General features: G+C 43.4%; 1 long non-coding RNA gene across 1 annotated transcript in view; it reads left to right on the top strand.

The window, feature by feature from the left end:
- The first annotated feature begins 1,943 nt into the window (after positions 1-1,943).
- The window catches only part of LOC132418928 (uncharacterized), a 59,463-nt gene continuing 36,458 nt past the window's right edge, over positions 1,944-24,948 (top strand). The window contains exons 1-3 of the long non-coding RNA XR_009518054.1: positions 1,944-2,111; positions 8,140-8,272; positions 11,601-11,676. This is a non-coding gene — a long non-coding RNA (uncharacterized lncRNA). The remainder of the gene's footprint in view (positions 2,112-8,139; positions 8,273-11,600; positions 11,677-24,948) is intronic.

The following is a 24,948-nucleotide window of genomic DNA, read 5'->3' as shown; positions in this document are numbered from 1 at the left end:
TATAAAAACACCCCCCCGCCCGCCAAATACAAGAAATAAACACTGTGCTGTTACTGGCTGACAAATAATGATCATTAATTGTAGTAAGTATGATTATTTTCATAGACAAAGCAAAAGAATTGGTGGAAACGTTTCTGAAAATAAAATGAGGGACGTTAATGTAAAATCTGAAAGGCTTAGGAAAAGAAAATGATAAAACTCTTTTTACCATTAGAAGATACGAATGAAAGGAGAGAACTGAAGCTCAGCTAGAGGATGGTGGGTGAGCGTGGTGGATGTAGAGGAAGACATTGTCATAAAATCACCCAGGCCCCAGCCACATCACAGGCTGACCTCACAATTACAATGCAGGGATCCTCTGCCCCACTTGGCTTACTATTAAGTGCAGTAGCTCATTAGAATAAAACAAGAGTGGTGAGAGCCACGGCAGGGGTGAGCCAGGGGACAGTCAGAACACAGAGGAGGGCCCTATAATCCGCGGGGTCAGGCTTCTCACAGGGGGTCATGTGCAGGCTGTAGGGCTAGTATCCTCAGCAACTGGGAGCTCCGAGGGATCAGAGCTCTAACCAATGTGAAAGCTACGTACCTTACCACTGTGGTCAGAGAGCCCCAAGCTGGAGGTCCAAGAGGCGGGAGGAGCACACTGTTTCCAAGTTGAAGGTCTTGAGCTGTGGTGCTGAGGTCTCAGGGGCACTGGATGTCAGTGGGGACTTCAAAACCGTCAAGTGCTGGCTCCCCAAATATCACCAATGCACCTGTTGATAGGACAATGCTGAATTTATCACTTACCTCTGTAAGGGAGAACCCTCACCTCGCAAAGCTTTGCCAGTGTTTCAGGGAGGAAGGAAAGGGCAGAATTTATTGAGAAATGAAAGCATGGTTTAAGGCAGAGGGTCTTTCAACTCTGGGGCTTGATTAGGATTGGGTAAGGATCATGATACCAACAGTCTGGGACTGGTGGAAGCTGCAAGGGGAGGATTTTGAGGAGAGGGACTTAAAGAATTTCAGAGAGCAAACTGTTGCTGCTTTCCATTGAAGAGTTGATGGATCTTTGGGGACGTTGCTGTAGTGAAGAAACTGTTTGCCTGGACAGAGGAGTCCTGGAAAAGTAATGCCAACGAAGACAGTGGACTAGCAAGACACATTTATGTACATAGTATGGCGTGCTTTTGTTTCTGTGTCCAGGCTGAGTGTGCGGATGGACCGTTTCCTCATATACAAAACATTTTTATGAATAATTCACCTTAGGTATGCGTTTATTTGGTAGTGTCAAAATCCTTTCGTTTCTCTGAATCTCGAGGAAAGATAATACCTACTCTTATCCTGAGAAACTAAATAGCTAGCTTTAACAGTCTGGTAAACCCTTTGGGTGGATTATTTTATTTAATCCTCACAAACACCTTGTGAAGTTGGTACTATTATTATCCCTATTTTATAAGAGGAGGAAATTGAGGCTCAGGAGGTAATAATTAGTTCATATCGATGCGGCTACAAATGCATTTTTTCGGAACGTCAACAAAAACCATCTTCAACAAAGCTGCCTTATTCTGTTCCGTTTTTGCAGAAGGGAGCTGGCATCCAGGTTCGAGATAATTATTTGACCATTCTGTCCTCTTTGGGGTCCTTCTCCCTTTGGGGAGAAAGGAGGAAGGGGTGGAGGCCGCCTCCACCTACTCCACTTTGGATCTGGGTCAGCTCCCCTCGGAATCCCAGCTTCGCCCTGGGCCAGCGGCGCGGCCACTTCCGCCGCAGATGCTTCCGCCTCTGCCTGGGCTGCCCCGCGGACCGGAAGCCACTCGCCAGTCCACGCATGCTCCGACCAGCTGGTGATAACAGCGCCGGTTTTGCCCGCTTCCGGCTACCAGGGGGCGCCAAGACATAATCGCGCGTGCGGGGAGGGGTGGCGGTCACGTGGTCAGGGAGCCGAGCGCTGGGGCGTAGGGGACCGCGGCTCGGAACTCCGGACGGCTGCAAGCCTGCTCAGGCTGCTTGTCTTCCTCCATCGCCTTCTTTCGCTGTGCGCGGACCACACGGTGGGACTGTAGCGGCGAAAGCGACTGAGGTCTGGGCGCAGTTATCTGTAACCTCCTGGCGACCCTGCAAGAAGACGCGTGAGTTTCCCGGGCACCAGGAGGCCCTGGGAGGAGACGCCTCACCCTTACTTTGTGGCAGTTTTTGCCCATTCCGCAACGCAAAGAAGGAGGGACTCGGTCCCAGCCTTTCCCCTAGCTCGGAGAGGTGCTGTTCCATCCCCTGGCACGTCCCCCGTCGCCCTTAGATAGGTGTTCTTTCCTCTGGAGTATCCCAGGGGGCGGGTCTGGAGGGGAGGAGTTAGTATCTATCAGCTGTTCTGGCAGGACATCCTTGCCTAGTAAGCACTGACCAAATTGCCAAAAAAAATACCCAAACACACAAACAAAAACCACTAACATTTTCACAGATATGCTGTAATAGAACAATTCACCTGGTTGTGAACAAGGCTTGAGAGTTGCAAGAAGTGAATTTGTTACCTGACTACAGTTTATTGCTTGGAGTAGGGGCCTGGCGCACTCACACTTAAACTGGCAGACCACAGATTGTCCAGATTACACACTGGGATCACCCAACCGGAAACGCATTGTACACCTCATCACGCAGTATTCAGAGAGGCTGACTTTGATGTTTCTGTCAGCACAGCCCCAAACCCCAACCGACAAAAATGCCTCAGAAACTTCATTTACCACAGTTCTTACCAGGTCTTGTCATGGAGGAAAAAAGTTAATTTAGAGAGAAACTAAATAATGTAATAGATTGAGGGATTTTTTTTTAAAAAGAGCCTTTATACTTTGCATACCATTAAATTCAATCATTTTACATGTACACTTGTTTTTACTAAACGTATGGAGTTGTGTAACCATCACCAGAATCCAGTTTTAGAGCATTTTTATCACCCCTCCCCAAATTCCCAAAAGACTGTAGTTAATCTCTCCTCCTACCTCTAGTCCTAAGCAACCATGTAACTGCCCTGTGTCTCTATAGTTGCTTTTTCTGAACAGTTCATGTGAATGGAATTTTACAATATGTGGTCTTTTGTGAATGGCTTCTTTCACTTAGCATGATGTTTTCCAGGTTCATCCATGCTGTAGCATGTATCAGTACCTCATTGCTTTTTTTTTTACATCTCTATTGGAGTATAATTGCTTTACAATGCTGTTAGTTTCTGCTTTATAACAAAGTGAATCAGTTATACGTATACATATGTTCCCATATCTCCTACCTCCTGCATCTCCCTCCCTCCCACCCTCCCTATCCCACCCCTCCAGGTGGTCACAAAGCACCGAGATGATCTCCCTGTGCTATGCGGCTGCCTCCCACTAGCTATCTGTCTTATGCTTGGTAGTGTATATATGTCCATGCCACACTCTCTCGCCTCATCACAGCTTACCCTTCCCCCTCCCCTCCCCCCTCCCCATATCCTCAAGTCCATTCTCTAGTAGGTCTGTGTCTTTATTCCTGTCTTACCCCTAGGTTCTTCATGACATTTTTTTCCCTTAAATTCCATATGTATGTGTTAGCATAGGGTACCTGTCTCGCTCTTTCTGACTTACTTCACTCTGTATGACAGACTCCAGGTCCATCCACCTCATTACAAATAGCTCAATTTCGTTTCTTTTTATGGCTGAGTAATATTCCATTGTATATATGTGTGCATGGCGGAATAACATTCCATGGAATGGGTATACCACATTTATTTATCCATCTATCGGTTGATGGACATTTATTTCCACTTTTTGGTTATCATGGGTAATCCTATTGTGAACATTTGTGAGGACATATGTTTTCAATGCTCTTGATTTCACTGCCCTGCTCAGGTGCTGCCATAGTGCCCTTAGCAGACCTCTGTCGTAACACTTAACACACTGCCCTGTAAGCTTGGGTTCATTCTCTGTCTCTACACTGGAAAGGGCAAGGACCATGTTCACTTGTTCCCTGGTCTAGGAGTGGGATTTCTGGGTCATAAGGTGACTGCATGTTTAACTTCTTTAGGAATATCCAGACTGTTTTCTAAAGTGGCTGTACCATTTAATATTCCCGTCGGTAAATGTATGAAGGTTCCAATTTCTCCACATACTCACCAGCACTTGTTTTGTCTTTTTGTTTGGTATCTCATTGTGATGTTAATTTGCCCAGACTGAGTGGTATTTAGCTAGTTTCACTTCACTTTAATGGATCCCTATTTTAATATTTTAATCTAGGAGCTGAAATGAATAATACATGGTCCCTCCTTGCAAGGAGCTCATATATAGTCCCTTCAGGGAGACAGGTAGAGAAACAGATAATTACAGTACAGTGTGTTAAGTGTTCTGATGGAGCTGAGCAAGGGATGCTCTGGGGAGCAGAGAAGAGGGACACCTAACCTAGTCTGGCAGGGGGAGGATGGAGGAAAGTATTCTTTTCTAAGTTGAAGTATAGTTGATTTACAATATTATGTTAGTTTCAGGTGTACAGCAAGGTGATTCAGTTATATATTTTTCAAATTCTTTTCCAATATAGGTTATTACAAGATACAGAATATAGTTCCCTGCTCTATACAGTAAGTCCTTATTGTTTATCTATTTTATAGGTAGTAGTATGTATCTGTTAATGCCATATTCCTAATTTACCCCTCCCCCCACTTTCCCTTTTGGTAACCATAAGCTTGTTTTCTATGTCTGTGAGTCTGTTTCTGTTTTGTATCATTTGTATCATTGTTTTTAGATTTCATATATGTGATATCATGTAATATTTGTCTTTCTCTGTTTGACTTACTTCACTTAGTATGGTGTTCTCTAGGTCCATTCATGTTGCTGCAAATGGCAATGTTTCATTCTTTCTTATGGCCGAGTAGTATTCCATTGTATATATGTACCACATCTTTATCCATTCATCTGTCAGTGGACATTTAGGTTGCTTCCATTTCTTGGCTATTGTCTGTTGTAAATAGTGCTACTATAAACATTGATGTGCATGTATCTTTTCGAATTATGTTTTTTTCCAGATATATGCCCAGGAGTGGGATTGCTGGATCATATGGTAAATCTAGTTTTAGTTTTTAAAGGAACCTCCAGACTGTTTTCCATAGTGGCTGCACCAATTTACATTCCCACCAACAGTGCAAGAGGGTTCCCTTTTCTCCACACCCTCTCCAGCATTTATTATTTGTAGATTTTTTGATGATGGCCATTCTGACCGGTGTGAGGTGATAGCTCTTTGTAGTTTTGATTTGTGGTTCTCTGATAATTAGCGATGTGGAGCATCTTTTCATGTGCCTGTTGGCCATCTGTATGTCTTCTTTGGAGAAATGTCTATTTAGGTCTTCTGCCCATTTTTTTGATTGGGTTGTTTGTTTTTTTGATACTGAGTTGTATGAGCTGTTTGTGTATTTTGGAAATTAATCCTTTGTTTGCAAATATTTTCTCCCAGTCCGTAGATTGTCTTTTTTGTTTTGTTATGGTTTCCTTTGCTGTGCAAAAGCTTGTAAGTTTGATTAGATCCCATTTGTTTATTTTTGCTTTTATGTCTTTTGCCTTGGGAGACTGAATTATGAAAATATTGCTATGATTTATGTCAGAAAATGTTTTGCCTATGTTCTCTTCTAGGAGTTTATGGTGTCATATCTTATATTTAAGCCTTTAAGCCATTTTGAGTTTGTTTTTGTGTATAGGAAAGTATTAAAAAGGCCTTTTCTAGAAGGCGCTTTAATGTGCCTTGGTTTTCTTTTGTGTATTTCTATCAAAATTACACATGTACATAGTTTTAAAAAGTCAAATACTTCTACAAGGTTGGTTATTTTTAAAAAGAGGAGTCCCCAGCTTTCCTCCCCATTCCCTGCTTCCCCCAAGCCAATAGTTTCTGTTCTTTTAACTCTTTGGATATTTACCTCTATATCTTTAAATAGCATAGCATATTTTTATTTTAGAAGAAAAATTATCAACCTTGACATAGGCCAAACAATCACCATCCTCACTTGCAGTGATTTCTCAATTAGTCAGCCCCATTTAATATTTTTATTTATTTATTTATGTATTTATCTATTTTTGGCTGCATTGGGTCTTCGATGCTTCGCGCGGGCTTTCTCCAGTTGCAGCGAGGGGGGGCTGCTCTTCGTTGCAGTGCACGGGCTTCTCACTGCAGTGGCTTCTCTTGTTGCGGAGCATGGGCTCTAGGCGCGCAGGCTTCAGTAGTTGTGGCACCCGGGCTCAGCAGTTGTGGCTTACGGTCTCTAGAGTGCAGGCTCAGTAGTTGTGGCGCAGGGGCTTAGCTGCTCCGTGGCATGTGGGATCCTCCCGGACCAGGGCTGGAACACGTGTCCCCTGCATTGGCAGGCGGATTCTTTTTTTTTTTTTTTTTTGCAGTACGCGGGCCTCTCACTGTTGTGGCCTCTGCCGTTGTGGAGCGCAGGCTCAGCAGCCATGGCTCACGGGCCCAGCCGCTCCGCGGCATGTGGGATCTTCCCGGACCGGGGCACGAACCCGTGTCCCCTGCGTCGGCAGGCGGACTCTCAACCACTGCGCCACCAGGGAAGTCCCAGCCCCATTTAATATTATCACATGGTTAATCGTGAAAGCCACAGTCACAGTGCAACCTACCTTACCATTTAAATGAAAGAAGACAGTCATTACCAACAGTTAGGTGCCAGAGTAACGGAAGTAAGACAAGATATACATTTTAAAGGAGCAGCCAAGGAGTTGTTTTCCTCATTGGTATTTTCATACCATATAACTTCAATAAGCCAGAACCCAATTACAACCGTCAATTAGGAAGAATGTTATTTTCATTCAGACTTTCAAAGAAAAAGCCAAATCACAGACAAGCAGCATAGTATAGGACAGAGGTTGGCACACTATGACCTGGCAGCTAAGAATGTTTTTTCAGATGAACATTTACAATCAGTTTGATGATAGGGAACACTAAGTTTCAACCACAATAAAACAAAATATTATTCTTCAATTCCATTTTTTCATTAGTAGACCTGTATTACAAAACCGTATAATCAATTATTATTATATTTTGAGTTTCATCAGTAAAGAATTTATGGAAATTTTTTTCTGTCATTATATAACTACCTACGTAATATCCTCGATTTTGCTTCTTGGCCCATATAGCCTAAAATATTGACTATCTGACCTTCACAGAAAAAGTTTGCCAACTCCTGGTTTAACAGAAGAAACCGAGAAATTGCCATGTACTTGCTGGGTGACCTTGGGAAGTCACTTTACTTCTCTGGCCTTGATTTTTATTATCTATAAAGTGAAGATAAAGGGTATGGGTGGTTGAGATAAGCTCGAGGGCGAAAGCCCCCCATCTCCTAAGTCTTTTATTAATTACTTAATTACGCAAATATTTGATCTACTCCTGTGTACCGAGAACTGTTAAAGGCATTGAGGATACATTGGGAAACAAAATTCCTGTCCTGAAAAAATGATACTGTTCTAAATGAAAAGAGACTTAGCTTGCAATGTGTGGTCTGAGGTTGGATCTTAATTTGAACAGGCTAGCTTTATAGGACATTTTGGGGAAAAGTAAGCGGATATGAATATGGATGGGTCTTAGATGAGACGAAAACTTCTTAACGTGGAGTGGTGGAGCTCGTTAGTTGAGAAAAAGCATCATGCACACGCATTACCTCATTTTGGTAGGAAGTACATATACATATTATATATACTTAGAAAAAGATCTGGAAGGATATATACTAAGCTGTTAACAGTGGTAATTTCTGGGTGGTAGAAATGTAATGTTTCTGTTAATTTTTGTTTTCTAATTTTCCACAATGAACAAACATACACTGCTTTTGTAAAAATAAGAGATTCTTTCTAATTTAAAAAGTAATCTCGGGCTTCCCTGGTGGCACAGTGGTTGAGAGTCCGCCTGCCGATGCAGGGGACACGGGTTCGTGCCCCGGTCCGGGAAGATCCCACAGGCCGCGGAGCGGCTAGGCCCGTGAGCCATGGCCGCTGAGCCTGCGCGTCCGGAGCCTGTGCTCTGCAACGGAAGAGGCCACGGCAGTGAGAGGCCCGCATACCGGAAAAAAAAAAAAAAGTAATCTCTCTCTTCATGGAGCTTACACGCTAGTGCCTCTTATAAGTATTAATGTTGCCAAATCTGTCACTTCTTTTCCAGGGGAACACAAGTAAGAATGGAGGGTGCTCTTCCCCCCGCCCCACCCCGAAGGTAAAAAGGATCAAGGTTTTCTCCGTGAAATAGCCGCAGAATGTAAACTGAGGCTGCTGGCATTTCCCTGAGAGTTTTACTGGTAAGTAGAGCTTTCTTACACTCAAGGCTTTAGGATGGGGTGGGATTTTTGAAGGGTGGCTGGCATTTAAAAAGGAGGACTAGAGAGGCAAACGTTGGCAGTGTCCAGCTAAGCAGCGTGTCTAATCTGATAGCAGAGACAGGTTTATCTCCTCCATTGATGGACACATCAGGCTACAAAAGCCTGATGTGATCAAGCATTTGAATCATGTAACTACTACTCCTCTTATTCTTATTTTAGGCCAGGGCTCTAGAAACCCTGACGTCTATTGTTGTAAATAAAGTCTTATTGGAACACAGCCATACTTCTTTGTTTACTTATTGTCTATCATTGCTTTTGCCCCGCAGTGGCAGAGTTGAGTAATTGTGACAGATGTGAGTATGTGACCCACAAAATCAAAAAAATTTACTGTCTGGCCCTTTAAAAGGAAAAGTTTGTGGATCCCTGTTCTAGGCTCACCAGAAAACTGTCTTAGTAGGCAAGCCTGTGGGGAAAGAATGCCCACTTTACAGTTAAATTAATAAATTGATGTTGTAATCTATAAACTTCATTCTCTTCTGAGATTCATTAGCATGTGTCAGTATTCCCAATTTCAGATGACTCTAAGTTACTTACAAGATTGGAATTCTTTTTTTAAATTGAAATATAGTTGACATGCAATATTATGTTAGTTTCAGTTGTACCGTAGAGTGACTTGACATTTGCATACATTATGAAATGATCACCATGATAAGTCTAGTAACTATCTGTCGCCGTACAAAGTTATTACATATTATGGGCCATATTCCTTATGCTGTATATTACATCCCTGTGACTTATTTATTTTATAACCGGAGGCTTGTTCCTCTTTATTTCCGTCTCCTGTTTTGCTCCCACCACCCTCCTCCCCTTTGGTAGCTACCTGTTTGTTTTCTGTATCTGTGAGTCTGTTTTCATTTTGTTTGTTAGATTCTACATGTAAGTGAGATCATACAGTATTTGTCTTTCTCTGTCAGATTTATTTCACTTAGCATAATATTCTCTGGGTCCATCCACGTTGCTGCAAATGGCAGAACTTCATTCTTTTTTTGGCTGAGTAACACTCCAGTGTGTGTGTGTGTGTGTGTGTGTGTGTGTGTGTGTGTGTGTGTGTGTGTGTGTGTCTGTTTTTGTATACACCACATCTTCTCTATCCATTCTACTGTCGATGGACACTTAGATTGCTTCCATATCTTTTTTTTTTTTTTTTTTTTTTTTTTGCGGTATGCAGGCCTCTCACTGTTGTGGCCTCTCCGATTGCGGAGCACAGGCTCCGGACGCACAGGATCCGGATGCACAGGCTCAGAGGCCATGGCTCACGGGCCCAGCCGCTCCGTGGCATGTGGGATCTTCCCGGACCGGGGCACGAACCCATGTCCCCTGCATCGGCAGGCGGACTCTCAACCACTGCGCCACCAGGGAAGCCCTGCTTCCGTATCTTGGCTATTGTAAATGCTGCAATGAACATGGGCGTGCATATATCTTTTCAAATTAGAGTTTTTATTTTCTTCACATAAACACCCAGAAGTGAAATTGCTGGATCATATGGCAGTTCTATTTTTAATTTTTAAGGCACCTCCATACTGTTTCCATAGTGGCTGCACCAGTTTACAATCCCACTCAACAGCACAAGAGTGTTCCCTTTTCTCCACAAAATGGACAAAAGTATGATGAAAAACAGTATACATGTTTATAGTCTCAAAGTATCTCCCCACAAAATGCTTATTTGTTACAAAGGGCAAAATAGTAACTTCACTGGGGAGAAACCTGGCAGACACCACATTAACCAAATGATCAGAGTTAAGATCAATAGTTGTGGAACAAACTGATACCAGGTGCCTCTTGGTAGGATGCACTGAGAAGGACACAACATCACATCTGTAGTATTCTTGCCAAAACAAATAATCTAAATTGAGTCACGAGGAACCATCAGACAAACCCAAAATTGAAACCAGTTGTATTTTTCAAAAGTGTCATGGTAATGAAAGACCAAATCAAATAGTCTGTTGATTAGGTTATAGTGTTGTATGAATGTTCATTTCCTGATTTATAATATTGTACTGTGGTTATGGAAGATGTTAACATTTGGAGAATCTGAGTGAAAGGTATATGAGAATTCTTTGTGCTATTGTGCCCCTTTTTTCATTGTCTGTACTTCCAAAATGAAAAGTTGAAAATGAAGCATGAGGGACTTCCCTGGTGGTCCAGTAGCTAAGACTCTGCGCTTCCAATGCAGGGGGCCCGGGTTTGATCCCTGGTCAGGGAACTAGATCCCCCAGGCCACAACTAAGAGTTCGCTTGCCTCAACTACAGATCCCACACGCAGCAATGAAGATGCCACGTGCCACAACTAAGACCTGGCACAGCAAAATAAATAAATAAATAATAAATAAAAATAAAAAGAAAGAAAATGAAACATGAGTTATTTATCTCACCCCCAAATATCCCTAGGTTGATCTGACTGCCGTGTGCAGCGTGGCTTACAGAGGGGCCAGACTATAAGTGGGGGGACCAGTCAGGAGACTGTGGCACTAGACCAGGGGAGAGATGATGGTGGCTCAGACTAGGGGGATGGCAGTGGAAATTGAGAGGGGTGGATGGATTCAGCATGCATTTTGGCATCTCCACAGGAAGGACATTGCACAGGAGGGAATAGAAGGGAGACCAGCCTCATTTGAAAAGGATGTTCTCTGCACATTACCTTCAGATAAAATATAGAACAGAATAGACCCTGCATGTCTATATGGGCTTTTTCATTAGTTTTGTGGATTCTAAATCCTCTAGTATGGAAGCAGGACCATTTATCATGGAGATTGTATTTTATCTTCTTTTTCCTCTATAGTTGTTTTTTTTTTTTGTGCGCTACGCGGGCCTCTCGCTGTTGTGGCCTCTCCCATTGCGGAGCACAGGCTCCGTATGCGCAGGCTCAGCGGCCATGGCTCACGGGCCCAGCTGCTCCGCGGCATGTGGGATCTTCCCGGACTGGGGCACGAACCCGTGTCCCCTGCATCGGCAGGCGGACTCTCAACCACTGCGCCACCAGGGAAGCCCCTCCTCTATAGTTTTTAATAGTGTTCCTCTCACGCAAGGGAAAACAAGGAAAGGAGCTTTCTTTGGTTCCCTCCTGTGTCTACCTCTGCCAAGGAGTTTTCTCTTGAGAATCCCTCTCTGCTCTTTTTACGAAAGAGTTTGAATTCTGTGTTGTCACTCAAATTGTGACCTTTACAGGGTCCCGTTGGTCAACTTGGGTTTCCACATGATGTGCCCTTCCCTACATTTACGCTCAATAAAAATTTGTCTGTTTTTCAAGGCTCAGCTCAAGAACCAGCTCCTCCAAGTTGTCTTCCTGGATTTACTCAGCCTAAAGTAATCCTTCTTTTTCCTAGGTAAGTCATAGCTCTTAGTTTATTCCTTTTATTTAGCCCCCATTCACTCTTTCACAGTTATACTCATTGCTTTGTACTTATTTGTTTATTTTGTTTGTTTGTTTGCTTTGGCTGAGTGGCATGTGGGATCTTAGTTCCCTGACCAGGGATTGAACCTGTGCCTCCTGTAGTGGAATCGTGGAGTCTTAACCACTGGACCACCAGGGAAGCCCCTGTACTTATTTGTATTCATGACTTACCTCCTCTACCAGATTTTAAATTCCTTGAGGGAAGGTACTTAGGTTGTTCAGCTTTAAATGAATTATTTTCTTTCTCATCATCAGATGCAAAAGATGTTCAACAGTAAAATAAGTTGACAAGTTCCCCCATGTACCTTGAATCTAACCTTTAGTTTCTCTTGTTTCTAGTAAGGACTTTTCCTGTGAAATGCTGGAGTCACTCCTTTGTCTCCAGCGATCTCCTTTGTAACTTAAAGCCTGTTTTCTATGATTTTCTTTGCCATTCCTTTGATGGGGCTGCTCCCACCAGGGGGAGCTCCTTACTATAGCTAGGTCAATTTTTTTTTTCTTTAGAGGCAAAAGAAAGGAGACTTCATCAGGCAAAATATCAAAGCAATGGGAAAACAAATAATAGGAAGTAAGAACTGCACATACGTCTCTTGGGACTTGACTTGGTCTCAGCACCAGTTGACCCAAATGCCATTTCACTTGTTATATTGGGTTCTGGTATGATTCTGGCCCATGTGTGAAGATTTCCCTCTTCCCAATCTTTTATTTCTTCTACAGATATATACTGAGCATATGCTTTGTGTCAGGTATTGTTATAGATGCTGAGGCTTCATCTGTGAACAAGACCGACCAAGTCTCTGACCTCATGGAGCTTATTTCATATGTGGGCAACAGATAATAAGTAAGTTAGATAGATAATAATATGTAGTATATTAGATAGGGATAAGTGCTAAAAAGAACAAATAATGCAAGGTCTTGAAGGCCATTGTAAGAACTTTGATTTTTACTATGAGTGAGATGGGAAGCAGTGGGGGATTTTGAGTAAGAATGGTGTGATCTGATATGTTTTAAAAGGATCACTCTTGTTTTTTGGATAATACGTTATGTTTAAGGGGATAAGCTTGGGCCAGGCTGGTAACTGGAATTTGGGAGAAGTTGTTGGATTTGGGGGTATATCTTGAAGGTAGAGCCAATTGGATTTGCTAACAGATCAGATGTGGGATGTGAATGAGGAATCAAGGAAAACAGGGTCACCATGTTACATAACACCAATAGCATTGCATAAAATGTGGCTCGTGCCCTCTGGAGTTGTATAACACAGTGTTTCTGTTCGAGACGATGCCAAGGTTTTCATCCTGAGCAGCTGGAACGATGGAGTTGCCACTAACTGCAGTGATAAAGACTGTGGGTAGACAAGGTTGGGAGTATATTGGAAGTTGACTTTGGGATATGTTGAATTTCAGATGCCAGTTAGACATCTAAGTCTAACTTAGATGAGGAGTGAGCTGTGGGATGTATGAGCCTGGCACTCACAGGCGTGGTTAGGGCTGGAGATAAACATTCTTGAGTCATAGGCATCTAGATAGTATTTAAAGCTGTGAGACGGATGAAATCACTGGGAGTGAGGATAGTTAAGAGAAGGGGACCATGGACCCCGCCCTGGGGCACTCCCACAGCCAGAGGTTTGGAAGACAATGAGGAACCTGCAAAGGAGACTGACAAGGAGTGGCCAGGAAGATGGAAGGAAAACCGGAAGAGAATGGTGCCCCGGAAGCCACGTGAAGAAGGTGCTTCTGGGAAGGGGGGATGATCAGCTGTGAGAAGTGCTTCTGGTTGGCCGAGCAAGATGAGGACCGAGAATATTCAGTGGACTCTAGCAACATAGAGGTCAGGAGTGGCCCGGATAAAAGCCTTTTCAGTGGACAAAAGCTTGATTGGAGTGGGTTCAAGGGAGAAGGGGAAGAGAAAAATTGTACACAGGGAATATAGACAAATCTTTTGAAGAGTTTTGCTGTCAAGAAGAGGAGGGAGATGAGGCAGTAACTGGAATGGTGTGTGGGAGAGGGGGTCAAAAGAAGGTATCAGAATGGGAGAAATAGAGCCCAGAGGTAAACCCACGCACCTACGGTCAATTAATCTACGACAAAGGGGGGCAAGAATATACGATGGGGAAAAGACAGTCTCTTCAGCAAGTGGTGCTGGGAAAGCTGGACAGCCACATGTAAACCAATCAAGTTAGAACACTCCCTCACACCATCCACAAAAATAAACTCAGAATGGGAGAAATAATGGAACGTTTGCCCCAGGAGTACTCACTGGTCGTTGGAGTTCACTAGTCCGTAGTCACGTGCATTTCTGGGCATAGTAGCCAGTAATCGTCAGAGAAGCTAGATGTTGAGGGAGGGGAAGTTGCCAGTAGGTTTGACTGGAACAAACTCTAAGGAAACCCGTGGGCAGCCTTTACTAAAACTGGACTCAGACCCTCTGCAGTTAGGGAAAGGGAGAGTATCTCCACGTGTGGAAATGGCTGGGGCCATGAGCTCTAGCCATCCCCCTCGTCCACTGGGTGATTCCAGCCTCCTTTGCCAACCTTGAAGGATCCGGCCTCAGTTACACTGAAGACAGCCTGTAGATCCGCTTCCGGAAACATTATTATCTCTTATTATCTAGAGAAGGGAGAGGAAAAGAAATTTCTGTAGATACTGTGAGCATGACAAAACCCTAGGTAGAGTTTGAACCAAGTGGGAAAAGTGACATAAAAATTCAGGTCACAGTTCCGCGAATGACATCCCTGTTCCTTGGCAGGAAGTGGCCTCAGAAGCCATTGTCGGGCCAGGCTTGCTTCCTAGCTCTGTGTTTTAGTGGTGATGGCTTTGAAAACACATACAAGTTTTACTTGGTCTCCATGTCCTGTTTTTATTTGAACTTGTTTCCGATTCTCATGTCTTCAAGGCCCAGCTCAAGTGTCACTTGTTCTGCAGAGCCTTCTGTGAGCCCCGTCGCAGGCAAAATGAACCATTTCCTTCCCTGAGTTTCGATACCACTTTTTCTCTTTCTCTCTTCTCGCACATGTTACACTGAGTTGTGTGTGGTTGTAAACAGAAAAGGCGGCAGAGTGTGGTGGATAAGAGCACGGGCTCTGGAGCTAGGCTGCTTGGGTTTAAATAGTGCTTCTTGCAAATTGCTTAATCTCCTTGTGCCTCAGTTTCTCACCTGTCTTATCTCAATATAAAATAATAGTAGCAGTAGTGCCCTCATAGGGATTTTGTAAAGAGGAAAGAATATGTGTGAAGTACTTAGAACAGTGCCCAGCATGTAGTAAGTGCTCAATAAGCTTTCGTTATTTGTCTCTCTTCTCCTTGAGGAATTAGATGATGCCCTTATGTTAGCACTGGGCTTGGCACAGAGTGCTAGGTGCCTAACACATTTTTGTGTGACTAAACCAGGTTCATGTTTAACGGTTTCATATGTGTATAGCCCTTTCATCAGCTCGCTTATTTATTGCTGTGTACTGCTCCATGTAGCGGTTAAGAATGAAGGTTCTAGGGCCTGATGGCCTAGTTTGTGTCATTGCTTAGCCACTTATTAGCTTCTTAACCCCTCATTGCCTCAGCTTCTTCATCTGGAAAATGAGAAAAAATATAGGAAGTTAAACACGGTTACTGAACATTTGGATATTAACTATATTTATTGTTAATCTTATCATTAATTAAATGATTTAATAAACACGTACCATGTTCCGTGGACTGTGCTAGACAGTAGAGATGCAGAGGGGAGTACGGCTTGGTTCCTGCTCTAAGAAAACCTCTCAGCTAGTGAAGGCAACAAGTCAGTATGTATAGAGCCTGGCAGAGGAAGGGAGCAATGAGGGGAAATGGGAGGGCAGTAAGGTTTTCTAGAGCAGGTACATCCTGAGCTTTGCATCTGTGGGTTGAGGATCCTGGAATAAGAATGCCAAATGGGTATCAAAATCCCTTTTGTGGTTCATCAGAAATGAGTTTTATAACAGATTTCTCCCATCAATTTCTTTAACAAGACCCCTTAACGAGAGGCTCCACCGTGTATTTGGAAACCTAGAGAAACCATTCTGGGCCAACAACAACGTATCATCAGGCCAACCTAAGTGTACCAAAAATGGTTTTGAACAGTTTTCCTCGAGCAAAACTCCTCTTTCCTTTTGTAGTTAAGCCAGAGAGCCCTTGCAGGCAGAAGACCGCATTCCAGGTGCCTCTGTCCTGCCCTCTCGCTCCCTCCCAGTGAATTTTCTGAAAAGGTTGGCATTTATCTTCCCTTCCTCACCCCAACAATCAGGTGAGAGGGAAAGCAGAGAGCGGCGTGTTTTCTAGGAAAAGATCAGGACCCCTTTCTAACTCACACTTGTAATAGGGACCTTGCTGAGATGGTGGGATGGGGCTGTATTTGCATTCTTCAGATCAAGGTCAGAGTATGGGTAGATGAAAACCTTTGTCTTTTGTCTCTTAGAAAACCAATAAAGCCAGTGAAGCTTGTCTATATTCCCCAAGTAGTTCATAAGAACAATAGAATTCAGAGTTCCTGGTGTTCCTCTGGAGCTGATTTTGGCAAGTGATAAGCAGCTTGTAAAAGGGCTTATTATTGAGTGGAGTTTTGGCCGCCTGACTTTTAAGGTTGGTTATTTATTTTGCATGTTGTATAACAGGAGCATTGGGCAATGCTCAGAAGAGGCCTTCTGGGTCAGAGAGTAAGTACTTCTCTGACCATCCCCTCCCGCCAGAAGATTCCGGGTGCGGAGCACGGGCCCAGGCCGTGGCTTTCGTGCAGCCCCTAACCACCAGACAGTCCTTCTCTTAGGGGTTGAATACATGAACATTTCCATCCAGTCCCAGCCCGAGAAAAACATATGTGTGTAATTTCTGAAACTTACACTGATAATGTGACTGCCTTTGAAAGACGTGTTTCTAAAGACACGTTTTGGTCACGTACAACAAGTAGTCATATACGGGGTCCTTGTCATCTGAGTAGGTAGGTGCTCTGAAAGGTAGGGTTTTCAGCAGCTTGTGAATAGCGCCCAGCCGGAAGCATCCCCAGCCCTTTGAGTTCAAGCTCTAAAGCGATGTGCCTTCTGCCTCATGCTGGCCTTGCTGGCTCTCCAAGAGAGATCCAGACGTTTTAGAGACAATGAGTGAGGGAAGCTCCTCTTTTTTCCTATTCCAAACTTGAAAAGTGAATTGAACCAGGGCCCTCACGAAACTGAGATGGTCTCGACAGAGAGAAACTTACTGGTGGCTCTTTTTTCACTTTTCTCTTGTTTGATTTTTATGGGAACCTGAATTTATGAGGAACTTCTGTTTATAGAGGCTATAAGCCAGCATTTGTGTCCAGTGGTGTTAGTCAAATGGGAAACAGCAGGAGGTTATACGTGCCTGGGAAGAGATTTCATGAGCCATTGAATGCGTTTTGGATACTTTATGATATTTTGAAGACACATGTCTTGGGAAAGGTGGCCTTTACACTTGAAGTTACTGTTTTAGGCTGAACCATCCTCCCTCAGAGACAATGTTTTGTTGAAGAAAGTCTTGGAAAACATGTGAGATCCAATCATCCTCTTAGAGTTTGTGAGTAAGTGTGACTAGGTTAAACTTAGTGCACTAAAGTCTCTGGCATTGGGGATGGGCCGCTACTTTGGCTCCTGTATTAGTCAGGATAGGGTACACTCTGACGCAGTAACAAATAAACAACACAGGATTATTTGTTGCTCACGTAAATAAGGTTTGATGCAGACTGGTTGGCTCTCTTTAATCTTGTTGCAATGCCATCTGGCACACGTGACCTCCAGGGGCATCATGGCAGAGGAAGAGGCAGCTGGAAACCCGTATGCCTTAGCTGCCTCATCCCAGCCCTGACACACGTCACTTCACGTATTTCAGTGGCAGGAACCAATCACTTCGCCCCAGTCTAACTGCAGGGGGTACGTAGAAGCATACTTGGTGTATTTGGTGGCTGTCAACAGTCTCTGCTACATACCCTGGGTACCAACTGACCCTTAACTTCCCACCCCACTCTCAGGGAATGTATGATGCTGATTTTCTAATTCTGTAACAGCCTGGACTGTGAAGACCAAACCAGCTCTCCAACCTGACAGACAGCGCTTGTTTTATCTAAGGAAAGGGGACAGGACGGGCAGCGCTCACCTGTCTGACAGGTACAGTCCTTTTCCTTGTCCTCCCTCGTCGCTCACCATGAAGCACACATTCTCACTTCTGCTCTGTCCTGAGAGTCACACTCATATGAACAGAAGAATTGCCCCCAGGTCAGACACCTTTGTCACTCTAGTCCCAGGTTCCAGGTCTGACTGGAGCTGCGGGAGTGTTTGATGAGAAAGTGCAAGAGTTGTGTTTATGAAGTTCTCACAAGGTTGGGGCAGGCTGTCCATGTCTCTAGTGGGCCTACTGCCCCAGGGTTGAGTCACCATAAATTAATTTACGGCAAACCCTCTGACAAGATTGAGGGAGCAGAATTCCCCCAGTGTCCAGGAGTATCACTGAGATAGGGAACTCACTCCCCTCCCAAAGCCAAGTTTTCCACAGTTCAGATGGTCCTTCTCCCAGGAGGAGGATGACCAGTGGAGCCATTTCCAGATTTCTCACTAGAAGTGAGGACCAAATTCCCAGAAGGGACCTGAGAGTAAAAAAGTGGTTGCCTTCTCCTGTCTTGACTTAGCGTGTTTAGCTGAACCATAACCACTAGAGTATACTAGAGTGTGTGTGTGTGTGTGTGTGTGTGTGTGTAAAAATCGATCCTGTGGTACTTGGTGACTTCGGCTGCCCAGCCCTTGCAACAATTTTCTTCTGTTGTTGTTATTTTCCCTTGGAATCACAGGCGTGAGCAAACTAAGGAAATAATAATTTACTCTTACTGCCTTTAGTGTCTTCCAGAGGAAGGGGTGGCTGGAATCAGTGTAGACCAATCCAAGGAGTGCACATCTGCCAGAATTGCAGCTCAGCTTCCTTGCCTCCGGCATGTGTATCTTTCTGCAGGATAGGCCCTAGACCAGACGTAAGTAAGTTAGCCGCAGGGTGACTGCTTGGCTGGTTAGCTGGCTGGCTTAGAAGGGTGTGAAGGGGCAGCAACATAAGGAGGTAGGGGTTAGGCAGGGCTGTATCTGAAAGAGGGGCAGGATGATTAGTTTTTCCTTTCTCTCCTTTGGCTTCGTTGCGATACTCTGTGTGGGTCTTGTTAGCTCGAATCTGGATGAGACTCACCCAGATAGACAGTTCTGAGATACAAATCACATCCCCTTACCTTCTAGAATCACAGCCAAACTCATTATGGTTAAAAGATTTCTGAGACTCAGTACAGCATTCACTTTGGTTGGAGTTTTCCATTTAAATTTATTTCACACATATAAGCATTATGTCCTTTATGATGTGTTTTTAATTGTTTATCAGTTATTCCGGATTGAACCACTTTACAAAATTTCTTTGTGTTTTCTTTATGGGAGAACATCGTTCGATGGTTGCTGTTTATATTCCCCCCTTTCTTTCCCAGAAACAAAATTTTAATTCTTCACTTTGACTTTTTCATGTCCACCTCTTCCTGTTTCATACTCCTGCTGTTGATTGACACTTTCCTCACTAAGTTTCCTCCTACTTCCCAATATCAAAACCTAAGCTTTTTCTCTTTTCCATATCTTTAGTTTGAGATGTTGTGTATGATTTCTAGTAAAACTGGTGAGTGATCGAAGATACTTAACTTTGAGCCAGTTAGACTCTCTCAGCCTTCTGTGATCTTTCCAAGGACTTCAAAGTAATTCACCTTGAAAACTAAAATATGTCATTGTAGTACTTCATTTATCATCTCCAAATATCTGGGAACTAGGTAGAGGCAAGTTTTATCCCTTCTACCTTAGGAATGGTCAAATCAAGTTTCAGAGATGAACCTTGTCATCATCCTGCTAGTTGTTTGATGTCCAGGCCAAAGTAATCAAATGCTGACCTGTGGATTCTGCATTATTACCTCCATCCTGGGCTAAAAAGGACACTGGGACAGGCTGAAGGAGACTGCCCTGCATCGTGTGGGTGTTAATGGTCTGGCAGAGGCAGGACTCTGAGGTTATAGGTCCCCAGAAGGCAGGGACCCCAGCATCTAGGCAATCCTCCTTTTATATCTTATGCGTAGCTGGGCCTTTGGGGCCTGACCCCGCTCTCCCAGCAGGACCCTGTGGTAATCCTCGTCTACAGAGGATGTGGACACAGTGGGGATTTAGCTGTCAATAATATAGACAGTAGAAAATTTCAAATGTTGCTTCTTAAAGTAACAAGTGATGGCTGAGGATGTGAGAGAGAATGGCCTTCTCTGCAGTTTATCAAATGAAGTATTGACTATGAAAATGGTTTCTAAATTGTAAAAACATGGAACACATGATGGCTATTGGTACTACATTATAAATTGCATGTGTTATTTTTCTCCCAGGATTTTAAAGAAAGACCTCAATGGTCTCAAGTATTACCATAGTTAAGAAACTTCAAAATTCACTTTATTTACCTTACTTCTGATTAGTGCATTTTTGTTTTGCTGGAAGGTAGAGCCCATGGCTTAGTTATTTTTTCTCCAGCTTCACTGAGGTGTAATTGGTATGTAAAAAACTACAAATAATTAATAGATATATAATTTGGTGAGTTTGGACATGTGAATGGACCTAGAAGACATTATGCTAAGTGAACTAAGTCAGTCACAGAAGGACAAGTACTGCATGATTCCTCTTATATGAGGCATCTAAAACAGTCAAAAGTAAGGATGGTGGTTGCCAGGGGATGGGGGGATGGGGATATGGGAAGGGGGTTGGTGTTCAATAGGTATAAAGTTAGAGATATATAGTACAAGATGAGAAAGTTCCAGAGGTCTGCAGTACAATGTAGTGCCTATAGTTAACAATAAGGTATCATGTGCTTAAAAATTGATTAGTGCATTTTTTTTATGTCCTTGGGTTTCTCTCTGGATCTGCCTAAGCATGAGAATTCACCTTTTTATGTTTATTTATTTTTATTTTTATTTTTCTGGTAAAATCTGTGTACGCATATGTTTTATTTACTTATTTATTTATTGGAGTATAGTTGCTTTACGATGCTGTGTAAGTTTCTGCTGTACAGAGAAGTGAATCAGCTGTATGTATACATATATCCCCTCTTTTTTGGATTTCCTTTCCATTTAGGTCACCACAGAGCATTAAGTGGAGTTACCTGTGCTATACAGCAGGTTCTCATTAGTTATCTGTTTTATACATAATAGTGTATGTATGTCAATCCCAATCTCCCAATTCATCCCACCCCACCCTCCCTGCTTGGTGTCCGTACGTTTGTTCTTCACGTCTGTGTCTCTATTTCTGCCTTGCAAACAGGTTCATCTGTACCATTTTTCTAGGTTCCATGTATATACGATATTAATTTACTCTCTCTGACTTCCTTCACTCTGTATGACAGGCTCTAGATCCATCCACGTCTCTACAAATGACCCAATTTTATTCCTTTTTGTGGTTGAGTAATAGTCCATTGTATATATGTGCCATGCCTTCTTTATCCATTCATCTGTCGATGGACATTTAGGTTGCTTCTGTGACCTGGCTATGGTAAAGAGTGCTGCAATGAACATTGGGGTGCATGTGTCTTTTTGAATTATGGTTTTCTCAGGGTATATGCCCAGTAGTGGGATTGCTGGGTCGTATGGTAGTTCTATTTTGAGTTTATTAAGGAGCCTCCATACTGCATACTGTTCTCCATAGTGGCTGTACCAATTTACATTCCCACCAACAGTGCCAGAGGGTTCCCTTTTCTCCACATGTTCTCCAGCATTTATTGTTTGTAGACTTTTTGATGATGGCCATTCTGACCGGTGTGAGGTGATACTTCATTGTGGTTTTGATATGCATTTCTCTAATGATTAGTGATGTTGAGCATTCTTTCATGTGTTTGTTGACAATCTATGTATCTTCTTTGGAGAAATGTGTATTTAGGTCTTCTGCCCACTTTTGGATTGGGTTGTTTGTTTTTTTGATATTGAGCTGCATGAGCTGTCTGTATATTTTGGAGATTAATCCCTTGTCCATTGCTTCATTTGCAAATAGTTTCTCCCATTCTGAGGGTTGTCTTTTGGTCTTGTTTATGGTTTCCTTTGCTCTGCAAAAGCTTTTAAGTTTCATTAGGTCCCATTTGTTTATTTTTGTTTTTATTTTCGTTACTCTAGGAGGTGGGTCAAAAAAGATGTTGCTGTGATTTATGTCAAAGAGTGTTCTTCCTACGTTTTCCTCTAAGAGTTTTACAGTGTCCAGTCTTACATTTAGGTCTTTAATCCATTTTGAGTTTATTTTTGTGTATAGTGTTAGGGAGTGTTCTAATTTCATTCTTTTACATGTAGCTGTCCAGTTTTCCCAGCACCACGTATTGAAGAGACTGTCTTTTCTCCATTGTATATCCTTGCTTCCTTTGTCATAGATTACTTGACCATAGGTGCGTGGGTTTACCTCTGGGCTTTCTATCCTGTTCCATTGATCTATATTTCTATTTTTGTGCCAGTGCCATACTGTCTTGATTACTGTAGCTTTGTAGTATAGTCTGAAGTCGGGGAGCCTGATTCCTCCAGCTCCGTTTTTCTTTCTCAAGATTGCTTTGGCTATTCGGAGTCTTTTTTGTCTCCATACAAATTTTAAGATTTTTTGGTTCTAGTTCTGAGAATTCACCTTTTTAATTTCCTCAGTGCTTCACAGTTTTGGGGATAGTGCAGGGATGCTCCTCTGTTGGAGGTTAGAGCAGATTCCCCAAGCCCTTACTTTGTCAGCACTTCACTTTCTGAAAGAAGAATCTGGCACGGCCTCATGTTTATTCTTGGTTATTCTTCCCAATTTTCTGTCACTCAGAGCTGTCTGAGCCAGGGAGTTGGTGTGGGCACAGGGGATTTTGAGACCTGGCCTGATCCCAGGCAAATATTCAGTAGCACAGAACTTAACCCCAGGCCAGGTTCTGTTCTCTGGAAATTTTCCCCAAACCTGGAAAGAATAGCCACAAACTCCCTCAAACACACAGAGATAGCACTAAAGCCACAAACTTTATTCCCCAAGGCACTTTATTTTCTAGTGCCTTGCTTGTAACATAGCTATAAAGAGTTTTGTATTCTGGTTCCTAGCTGTACAGATTAGAAGCAACAGGAAGAGATGTTGGAGTGGGGGATGGGGGGGGAAGAAGCTCAGAGATACTGACAGAGGAAGTGCTGGCTGAAGGCCTGATATCCTGAAAAGAGACAGAAAAACAAAATGGCATAGCATAATAAAGCATGTTGATTCTGATTACTCTGAGTTAGCCAGAAGAACATCGAGTGAATTAAGAAATCTGGGAAGCGTGTAATATATACACGTATATTTCATGTCATCAAAGATACTGTTTAAATGTTTTGGTGTTTAAAGGATATGATTCCCTTATCTGTACAAATCCAGTTATTTCTAACTCTGCCATACCTCACCTAAGCTAGAATTATGGGGTATTTCCTGTGATGACAATATAATGCTTTTTTATGGTGAGGATTTGAAGCCCTGAGAGGAGCTGAATCTCAGTCTTGTTTTGTGAGAGTGATTCAGGCGTTGAGTAAGAATGTGATTTGAATCCTGAATTCATTCGTTCTCGGATTTGGTACTCAGTAGAGGCGTCGCATTTCAGACTTTATCTAAGGCTCCCTTAACTATCTCTAGGCTTTTTCTGACATTTTTGCGATTGGCCTAGAAGCCACCTGTGATCCTCTGTGGAGGCCCGAGCTGTGTGGGAGTGCAGCTCAGGGTTTGGGGTTCCCAAACAGGAAGTGATTTCGGTCCTCAAAGAAGTCACTGCCAGCCTGTCGTCTGGGTTCACTGTGCTGCTGGACCAGCCCAGCCTCTTCGTCACCACCTCTGAGTCAGAAGTCTGGGCAGGGCGCAGAGGCTGATGTGCATATTCCACTCTGGCAACCTATCCCGTGCTCATGGCCATGAGCTTTCTGACCGGCTGCTGTGAACTGGCAGGCCTTGGGTGGGAGGGATGCTGGTCGGGCCAGGGCTTTCTGCTGCCGTCATGTGCATCTGCAATTGCCTCCTTCCTTTCGCTGGTCGATTAATAGTCTGGCCACGCACCTCTGCCGGCAGGAAAGTCTGTTTTGTTCACTCCTCTCCCTGCCTGACCCCCCACCCCATGACACAGAGCGTGATTGACTTGGCTCAAAGCAAAGCAGCAGTGAGGCTGCAGAGCCTGTAAAGCAGTGAGAAACATGTCTCACTTAGCCCTTGCAATTGTGCTGCCGCGGCTGAGCCTCTTGCTCCCTCCCCTGCGCTGGCCCTTAACGTGCTTCACCAAGGGATGGTTGCTAATTTGGAAATTTAACGCATCCCCCTTCTTTGGGGATGATTCTTATGGCAGTAGAACTACTGAATAGGGCTGAATACCACTAAAATGTGGTAAAGCACTGGACTGGAAATCAGGAAAACCGGGTTCTGGTCCTGGAGCAGTTGTGTGGTCCTAGACAAATCTCTCTCTCTCTCTTTTTTTTTTTAACATCTTTATTGGAGTATAATTGCTTTACAATGGTGTGTTAGTTTCTGCTTTATAACAAAGTGAATCAGCTATACATATACATATATCCCCACATCTCCTCCCTCTTGCATCTCCCTCCCACCCTCCCTATCCCACCCCTCTAGGTGGTCACAAAGCACTGAGCTGATCTCTCTGTGCTATGTGGCTACTTCCCACTAGCTGTCTATTTTACATTTGGTAGTGTGTATATGTCAGTGCTACTCTCTCACTTTGTCCCAGCTTACCCTTCCCCCTCCCCGTGTCCTCAAGTCCATTCTCTATGTCTGTGTCTTTATTCCTGTCCTGCCCCTCGGTTCGTCAGAACCTTTTTTTTTTTTAGATTCCATATATATGTGTTAGCATACGGTATTTGTTTTTCTCTTTCTGACTTACTTCACTCTGTATGACAGACTCTAGGTCCATCCACCTCACTACAAATAACTCAATTTCGTTTCTTTTTATGGCTGAGTAATATTCCATTGTATATATGTGCCACATCTTCTTTATCCATTCATCTGTCGGTGGACACTTCAGTTGCTTCCATGCTAGACAAATCTCTTCTTCATCTGTTGGAGAGGGAGAGGCAACGGTTGCATTCGATGATCTCTATAACGTCCAAGTGCTCGTCCTTCCATTCTCTTTCCTGTTCATGCAGACAGAAATGTTTTGGTCCGTTCTTGAGAGTGCCTTCTCTTTTCTTT

This window comes from Delphinus delphis, chromosome X, assembly GCF_949987515.2.
Source record: "Delphinus delphis chromosome X, mDelDel1.2, whole genome shotgun sequence".
Lineage (NCBI taxonomy): Eukaryota > Metazoa > Chordata > Mammalia > Artiodactyla > Delphinidae > Delphinus > Delphinus delphis.
This window is presented reverse-complemented; position numbering and strand designations above follow the sequence as displayed.